The following is an 8,391-nucleotide window of genomic DNA, read 5'->3' as shown; positions in this document are numbered from 1 at the left end:
CCTCCTACTCACCTTCGAAATTTTCATTGTTTTTCTACTATTAGTTCCTTGTTGAACCTACCTCATTTCATGAGGCAAATACTAATCCTTTGTTGTAGCAAGCTATGAAAGAAGAACTTCAGGCTCTCGATAAAATGCACACATGAGACTACGTTGACTTACCCCTAGAAAGAAACCCATTGGTTGCAAGTGTGTCTACAAGATCAAGACTTACTCTGGCGGTTATGTTGAGCGTTATAAAGCTCGGTTGGTAGAAAAAGGATATTCTCAAGAGTATGGGATCGATTATGAAGAGACCTTTGCACCTGTGGCACAATGACATCTGTTTGGTGCCTCTTAGCAGTTGTTGCAGCAAAACAGTGGCCCCTTTTTCAAATGGATGTCAAGAACGTCTTCCTTAATGGGGCCTTATTTGAGGAAGTATATATGCAACCGCCCCCAGGTGTCTCTTTTCCATCCCAAAAAGTAGGCCTCCTCCAATGAGCATTATATGGTTTGAAGCAAGCCCCTCGAGCTTGGTTTGCAACTTTTTGTTCCACTATCATTCAACTTGGATATACAACTAGTTCTCATGACACAACACTATTTACGCAGCAGACAACTCATGATATTGTCCTTCTTCTCCTGTATGTTGATGATATGATTATTATTGGGGAATGATCCTCGAGCTATCTTTGATCTAAAATGCTATCTTGGCGAACACTTTGAGATGAAGGACTTCGGTTCACTCAGTTATTTTCTTGGCTTTGAAGTATCGTTGAGCTTTGCTAGTTATTCGTTGTCTCAAGTAAAGTATGCCTCGGATCTTTTGGTGTGCTCCGGTATTACTGACTCTACTACAGCTCCAACACCACTCGATCCTAATGTTCGCTTGACTCCATTTGATGGAATTCCACTTGAAGATGCAAGTCTCTAACGTCAGCTTGTTGGCAGTCTTATTTATCTGACAGTCACTCATCTTGACATTGCATATGTTGTTCATATTGTTAGTCAGTTCATGGTTGTCTCTCTGACCATTCATTTTGTTTTGTTCTTCGTATCATCCATTAGTCAAAGGTACTTTAGGGCATGGACTTCAGTTTTCTTCCCAGTCTTCCCTGGTTTTATTAGGCCATTCTGATGCTGATTGGGCTGGTGATCCTACTAACTAACGTTCTACCTCCAATTATTGTTTCTATCTTGGTGATTCTCTCGTTTCTTGGTGCGATAAGAAACAGAGTGTTGTTCCCCGTTCTAGTACGGAATCTAAATATCGTGCTCTGGCTGATGCTATGTCAGAACTCTTGTGGTTTCGCTGGCTTCTTGCTGATATGGGAGTCCTTCACTCGTCTGCCACTATACTTCACTGTGACAATCGTAATGTCATTCAAATTTCTCATAATGATGTTTTTCATAAATGCACCAAGCATATTGAGAATGATTGTCACTTTGTTTATCATCATCTCCTTAGCAAAACTCTGATGTTACACTCTGTTTCCACCACCCAAAATTCTCACCAAAGCTTTACCTCCTAGTCATTTTTTCCAACTATTTAAAAAACTTAAATTGATTCCAACCTTACCACCTTGAGTTTGAGGGAGGTTGTGAATATATACTAAGTCTCCTTTGGAGAGTCTTATTTGGAGAGTGTTTAAGATATGGTTAGACTCTATTCTTAGGATGTTAATACAGTATTTATACCCTTGTACAGTTTCTTGTAGAGATACACTTGATAAATACATCTTTCACATATCAACTTTAGAGATAATAATAAATGTCTTTATATATTGAACTATTGTTTGTATCGTTTCATAGTTGATTTGTAAGATGAATTCATATGTCCTTGCTCATTCATCCCAATTTCTTTCTTATCCACTCATTTCTTTTACCTACATGGTATTGTTATCTTTTCAAGTTGATGGTTACATAATAAAAAACCATAGGATGAAAATTATATAATTTATTATCCTTAATTCTAAATTATTTTGTGTGCATGTATGTATGAGACCATCAACTTAAAAAAGTAGCAATACCAAGTACCTAAGGAAACAAGTGGATAGGAAAAAAACTTAGATGAATGAACAAGGACATATGACTGGATCTTATAAATCAACTATAAATTGTTGCAAACTTTCAATAGATAAAGACTTTTATTACTATTTCTAAAGTTGTGTACAAAAGTTGCTATATGCTTTAATTTATGTAAATTATTAAATACAATGACTCATTCTTTAGCCCATCTTGGTTATTTTCAAATTTGGTTTATTTGGAATTCTAATTTTGTGAAGTAGTGGTTGTCAAGTTGTCGAACTAACTATCAAAATATTGTATTGACTTCACAATTCTTAATACTATGTTTTTTTGTGTAAAAAGAAATACTCTAATCGTATGACCCAACTTTTTTTTTTCTCAATATCTAATGCAATATTAAGTAAAATTTAGGACCCATTTGGATTGATTTGATAAAAAAGTGTTGGTCAAAAAACTCATTTTTATTTAAATACTCTTGATAAAACAAATTAAAATATACTTGATGGTTGTCAAACACTCTAATTTTATTTTAAATCACTTATTTTTTAAATTAAATACTTGAAAATGTATTTCTTAAAACTTTAAAAATAACTTTTCACAATAGAATAATAAAACATCATTGGATGAATCTCAAACTTGATCTGTTCAATATCAACCATCTCAATATATTGGGCTACTGGAAAGTAGGATTTGGAAATTCTCTAATAGGCCAGTTACGCGATATTGTACGGCCCCAATTTGACTCATTGTACTAGGAATTCTTTGGGAGCAACCCAGCGAAGGGCCATGGCTTCGTGTTGCTTAGCTGGGCGACAAGTGACAAAATGTCATGATCCCATAAAGAAATTTTGAAAAATAGAAAGTTATGGGTAGAGTGAATCTGAAGTCATGTACCATAATTTTAGTGGACAGTTTGCACTTGTAGTCAGTGGATCAAGAAAGTTAAGATCGTTATCCAACCACCCACTCATCCTGTTTGGTTTAATTTTGATGTTAAATGAACTGTACATTGTTTCTTTTGTTCAAATTTTGGTATTTGTTTTAATCCTTTCTTTATTTATCTGTTGTTTGTTCATGGGTTCAGTTAAACTATTTTAGATCATCGATTCCTCTAAATGTGTTTAGGAAGACAGGTAGATGGAAAGAAAATAAGGGTGAGGAATTTGAACTTTGATTCATGTGGAAGAATTAAGTTTATTTGAAGGCAAGTTTTAGAATCTGTGCGCAGCTGCTTTTGATGGGTTATGCATGTTAAGTGTTTGATTAAAGTTCTGTGATAGAACCTTGTGATGTTTTTGCACTATATCAATTGATTAACCATTTGATGAGATAAATGTGGTCACCAGAAGCTCAAATTCTGATAATATATAATATCATCTTTTTAAGCTCCAACAGCCATCACCTTTTTCTGTGGGGGCTTCCTTGATGGATGGCAGGGCAAGGATCGGCCAGTTGTCTCTTTCATTGATACTAGAAAAATGGCATTTCATTCTTCTCTAGCAATGAAATTCAACGTCCATATTGGATTTTCTTGTTAAAATGTGCACAGGACCTCAGTCACACATGCACAAATTCACACGACTCTAATAAAAGCATTGCGGTTTTTTCCCTGTTTTCTTTGTTTGTAGGCTTGGGGTGATTGTTGAAAAGACTGAAAGCACTTCTTTTAGAGTGGGGGGATTGATCAGGTGGGTTTGTTAGATGGCAATGCAATAATGATTATTATCACAAAAAAAGATGGTCCTCCTCCTAGTCAGATGAAAAAGGTAGCTTTCCTGTCAGTTGCCCGGACCATTGCGATATATGTCATTCATTCTGATATTTTCCATTTTTGAAAAACCATATCAACTGTTATTGAAGGTATTGATACCTTTTTTGAATTATTGTTTTTAAAATTTTATGTAGTGGTGGGTAATTGGGTTATCGATATTTATATGAATGTCTAAGGTGACCCCACACCCTTTTGAGCCCCATTAGCCTTCTCTTTTAAGAGCTTTCACTTGTTTCGATGCATTTAGAAATGGTTTTTCACTTTTCGATGCATTTAGAAATGGTTTTACACTTTTTAACTGTCTATTTGTTGTACCTCTGCCCCTGGTATCTGAAGCAATGTTTTCAGGCATTATTCCCACACTTTTATACTTTCTCGATGTCATTTTGATCTTTTTGGGCAGTTTTATATATAATGAGGTAATCTCTGTGGAAAAATTATTTTTTATTGCCTCATTTATGGTTTTATATTCTTAAAAGTAAGAGATAGGTGTGGTAGAGAAAAATAGTTCATCAGTAGATCAAGACAATTATTGAATTTGCTCACCATTTTTATACTTATGTGAGAGCTATGGTCCCAACGTTTTATGTGGTTTTTGTCTGGCTTATAAATGATTCAAAAAGACGAAAAGGAGAGAGCAGAGCTGGCAGAAGAGAGGTATTTGCCTGTCCAAACTTGGATTGTTGTTTGATTTAACTTGTGCTCATGGCCACTCAATTGGTAAAGTGATCACCAGGTAGATGATAGATTCGTCACATTTTCCTTTCTTTTGAAGGTTAGTAGATCATTCAACTTTTCTTATGTCATTTTCTATATCCTTATCTGCTCAATGCCTTGCCCCAGTTGTAAAATCCAAAATGTTAATGATGAACTCTCTTCAAATCAGAGCTTCTTATTCCACATCATTATTGCTTTCGTTTAAGGGTAAATGAGATTCAGTAACGATTATAGTACAAACTTACATCTAAATCTATTTCTACACTTATGACTATCCACTTGTTCAGAAGGATAAATTTTAAGCAGTAAGAAACTAAACAACCTGTCAATTAAACATCGAAAAATATTTTAAGTGCATCTAATTATAATTTATTATGTGGCAATTTTTTTTTATTTATTTTGTGATTAAAGTGAAAAAGTATGAGTCTTAAAACACCTCTTGAGCTGCATGATAAAAAAATCATTGAAAGGGCCAGAGCACAAACATTATATATATATCAAACCGGACCTTCTGGACTGATTTGATATCTCTTTTTATCTATATACACGTACAGACTACGCACATTAATGCTGAAAAAGCAAAGATGCTGAATAATTTTTTATAGAAGAAATAGAATATGATTTATGAACAATATGTATCCGTTGTATATGCTCTTAACATTTGAGTCTCTCCTCTTTCAGTATTGAATTCTTGCAATGAGCAATTGCTGCTTGAATTGCTGCCTGCAACTCCTCCATTGAGCTGTCATTAGTGGAAGGAGGAAGAGTTGTAGTTGTAAGGAGAACACCACTATTTGTTGGAGATGTTCTCATGGAAACTGGGGCTGAGAAGAACTCGCCTCTTCCTTTCAATTCTGGCTTCTTTCTCAAACTTAAATTACCTGAAAATGAATAAGACTGTCTATGGAGTTGCATATCATCTCTTCTCCCTCTCAAGTGTAAAAATGGCCTCACCATCCTGGCATATCTCTTCAGTACATTGCTCAAATTGAATCCAAACTTCCTTTTGTCATGTTCCACTTTATTATCTTGCTCTTCAACTTCATATCTCTTTCTCCACCTTAAACCGAGCAAGGAGAAAGACTTCGACTTGGGTTTTTCTCTTGTATCACTGCTGTTGTTTTGGTAGTGTTCGTCTCTCTTGCAATTGATGAAGCTGCTACTCTCTTTCTTGGGCTCCTTGTCATTTATTAGGTCTCTAATGGGAAGGGCATAGCTTTCAATGGAGTTGGTTGAGCAGCGGGGAGGGACTGGAAGATGAGACAAGAGGTGAAGAGGAAGCAAATGGCCATGGAAGAAGATGTCATCTGCTGGAGACAAATCAATGGTGAAGGAAGGTGAGGTTTTGGCTTTGTCTGTGGAGGAAGTTTGAAGAGAAACTGAGAAGGAAAATTCATGAGAAGGGGATGAAGATGCTGAAGGAGGAGAAGAGGAATTAGCTGGCAATTGTTGCTTCTCCAATTGCCTTTCTTTGCCTTCTAGATGCTGATGGATGTCCATAACCCAACTCGGAGTAGTTTTGCTGACAGACCAATTGGGCTGCTGATTCTCAATCCAAACCCAATTCAAGACTTCAGTTTTAAGGACATTACCAGACCTTTAGGAAGGGGATAAGAAGATTAGAGGGTAGAAAAAGAGAGTGGAAAAGGGGGGGTCTGGCCTTTTTGCCGCTCTGCACTTGCTTAAATTAAATTCTTATTCATCTTTTTTTCCTTTTCTTTTTGGGAGGCAGCACGTGTCAAGGATTGGTGGGTCCTTGTCAAATCTTACAGCTATTGAGGGTACAGATTTGGGAAAGAAAAATCCAACAAAGACCCAAAACAAATTCCCACAAAAGCCAATAACCTTTACAATGGGGTACTGTCTTTTGGTATTTGTTATATTCATGGATCTTTCCTAGGAAAGTATATGACATTAGTCATTAATTAAAGCCCCTCTCTCAAGAGGAAACTTCAAAGAACTCATCATATTTATATTACATTGCTCCTCTGTAGATCATTTTTCTTTTATATGCTATAAGGTGCATTGAATGAGACTATATCCATATATCTATAATTGGTCAGTATTTTGAAGCAATTAGGTCCCAACTTTGCATGGAAACAAAAAACTTGCAATCTCTTATCTAATCATGATGACTGTATGAATTACAAAAATTAGGTAAGATTTTGACTTTTTATCAATGCAAATTATTCAATAATTGATTTTTTTTTTCTTTTTGAATGATGTATTGATCGCTCTAATTTATTTTATAATATGCCTTTTTAAGTGGGAAGAACTCAAATGCCTTTAATAAGTATTTTATTTAAATCTCAAAATGGTGTGTCACTGACTTAAAATGAAAATTTGGGCCCCAAACATTTCTATACTAATTTCATGTCTAAATTCCTATCCAAAGTTTTAATATGTTTCTATCCTAATAGTAGTTTTGCTGCTTGGTCTACAAGATTGCCAGGGGAGGCATCAGCTGGCTGGTCAAAGATTTCAGAGGTAGTTCTATTGTCGGCGGTTGCAGTTTTGTCATTACAGATAACCATTTAAGTTCTTGAAGCCAAAGTCGTCCTTGAACGTTTGAAAGAGTTGGTTGGAGGCTCTATGGAAGAGTAGAAATCCCCCGGTGATAGTAGAATCAGATTCGCTTAAGATTCGAACCTTTCAGAAATCTGTTCCTTTGTTGAAGAGGCTTGCTCTCTTACTTTCTTTATGAATATTTATAGCTTTTGTAAAAATCTAAGAGAGGGAAACAGATGCCCATGAATTAGTAGCTTTGGCTTCTTCTTCGAAGCTTTCTTTGGTCTAGAAAGATGTCTTTTCAATACCGGTTTTGGCTCTCATTCGTGAGAGGATCTAAGGTTATTTCTATCAGCTTGATTTTATGTATGGCTGACTTAAAAGAGGTAGTTTTAAAATATGTATGAAAGCTCAAGTTAATCTTGAACGTCGGAAAAAATCTAGATATTATAGGATATTTTCTAAATAAAATACAAAGTTTAGGCCATAAGGTTTCTTTTTCTTTCTTTTTGTAATTTTGCCTTAATCTAACATAGTGGTTGGCAGATGGCTTAAAGCCTTAAAAAAAAGGTTAGGCACTTTAAGACGATTTGAAAGAAAATAGAAATTAAACACATTTTATTTGCTTATTTGGTAGTTCTAGGATGTTTTCCTCTTGTCTAAAATTTTCTGTTCCAGTGATTACAAAACTTCTATAAAAGTGACCATTTTATTTCTTTTGTGCAAATAGTTGGAATAACAGCAATAAATTGACATGAAAGGTCCTTTTTGCTGTCATAGTTAATGAGAAATAAAATCATTTTAGGTGTCATCATTACACCAAACTAAAAAACAAGTTTGATATCATTTTTTATAGTTTAAAAGAATATATATATATATCATCTTTTAAGTACTTAGAAAATTCGTTTAAAATTATTTAACATAAGTTTGGTTTTCTCAAGTCTTGTCAACATCACAATAGAAATGAATTTAGGATAATTTTGAAGAGTAGTACTAGGGATCCTTCTATCATTACATTAGCAAAACAATGCCAATGAAGTGTTTAAATGAAGCACTCCGATAGTCTTTTCCGGTTAATTAGACTTTTGGGGTGAAAGTCGAATTGAATTAGGAAAAATAAATCAAATTAAATTAGGAAAAATCAGTTGTTTTCAACTCATTTAAGGGAAAGGGATGAATTTTTTATCCTTATCCGAATGTGTTTCTTCAAAAAACGCATTCCAAATTTTTTTCTGCACATTAAAAAAACACACACATCTATATAGTCAGAATGCATTTGTTGAACAGGCACATTCAGACGCGCGTCCCAGTGAGTTGTCAACTCACTTTGAATGCATCTATTCAACACACATTCAGACCCCAATTTCATCTTTTTCCGCTCATTC

General features: G+C 34.8%; 1 long non-coding RNA gene and 1 pseudogene across 2 annotated transcripts; one reads left to right on the top strand and one right to left on the bottom strand.

The window, feature by feature from the left end:
- Positions 1 to 2,708: 2,708 nt before the first annotated feature.
- On the top strand, positions 2,709 to 7,433 carry LOC150036444 (uncharacterized). The gene is made up of 2 exons (XR_016528908.1): positions 2,709 to 4,556; positions 6,943 to 7,433. It is a non-coding gene; the product is annotated as an uncharacterized LOC150036444 (long non-coding RNA).
- Positions 4,938 to 6,182, bottom strand: LOC120076826 (BRI1 kinase inhibitor 1 pseudogene; annotated as a pseudogene). Its single transcript, XR_016528907.1, has one exon. The product of XR_016528907.1 is annotated as a BRI1 kinase inhibitor 1 pseudogene (transcript).
- Positions 7,434 to 8,391: the final 958 nt, after the last annotated feature.

Source organism: Benincasa hispida, chromosome 4 (genome assembly GCF_027475165.1).
Source record: "Benincasa hispida cultivar pf3 chromosome 4, pf3_genome.v1.1, whole genome shotgun sequence".
NCBI lineage: Eukaryota > Viridiplantae > Streptophyta > Magnoliopsida > Cucurbitales > Cucurbitaceae > Benincasa > Benincasa hispida.
Note: the sequence above shows the minus strand (reverse complement) of the source record. Positions and strands in the feature narration are given on the sequence as shown.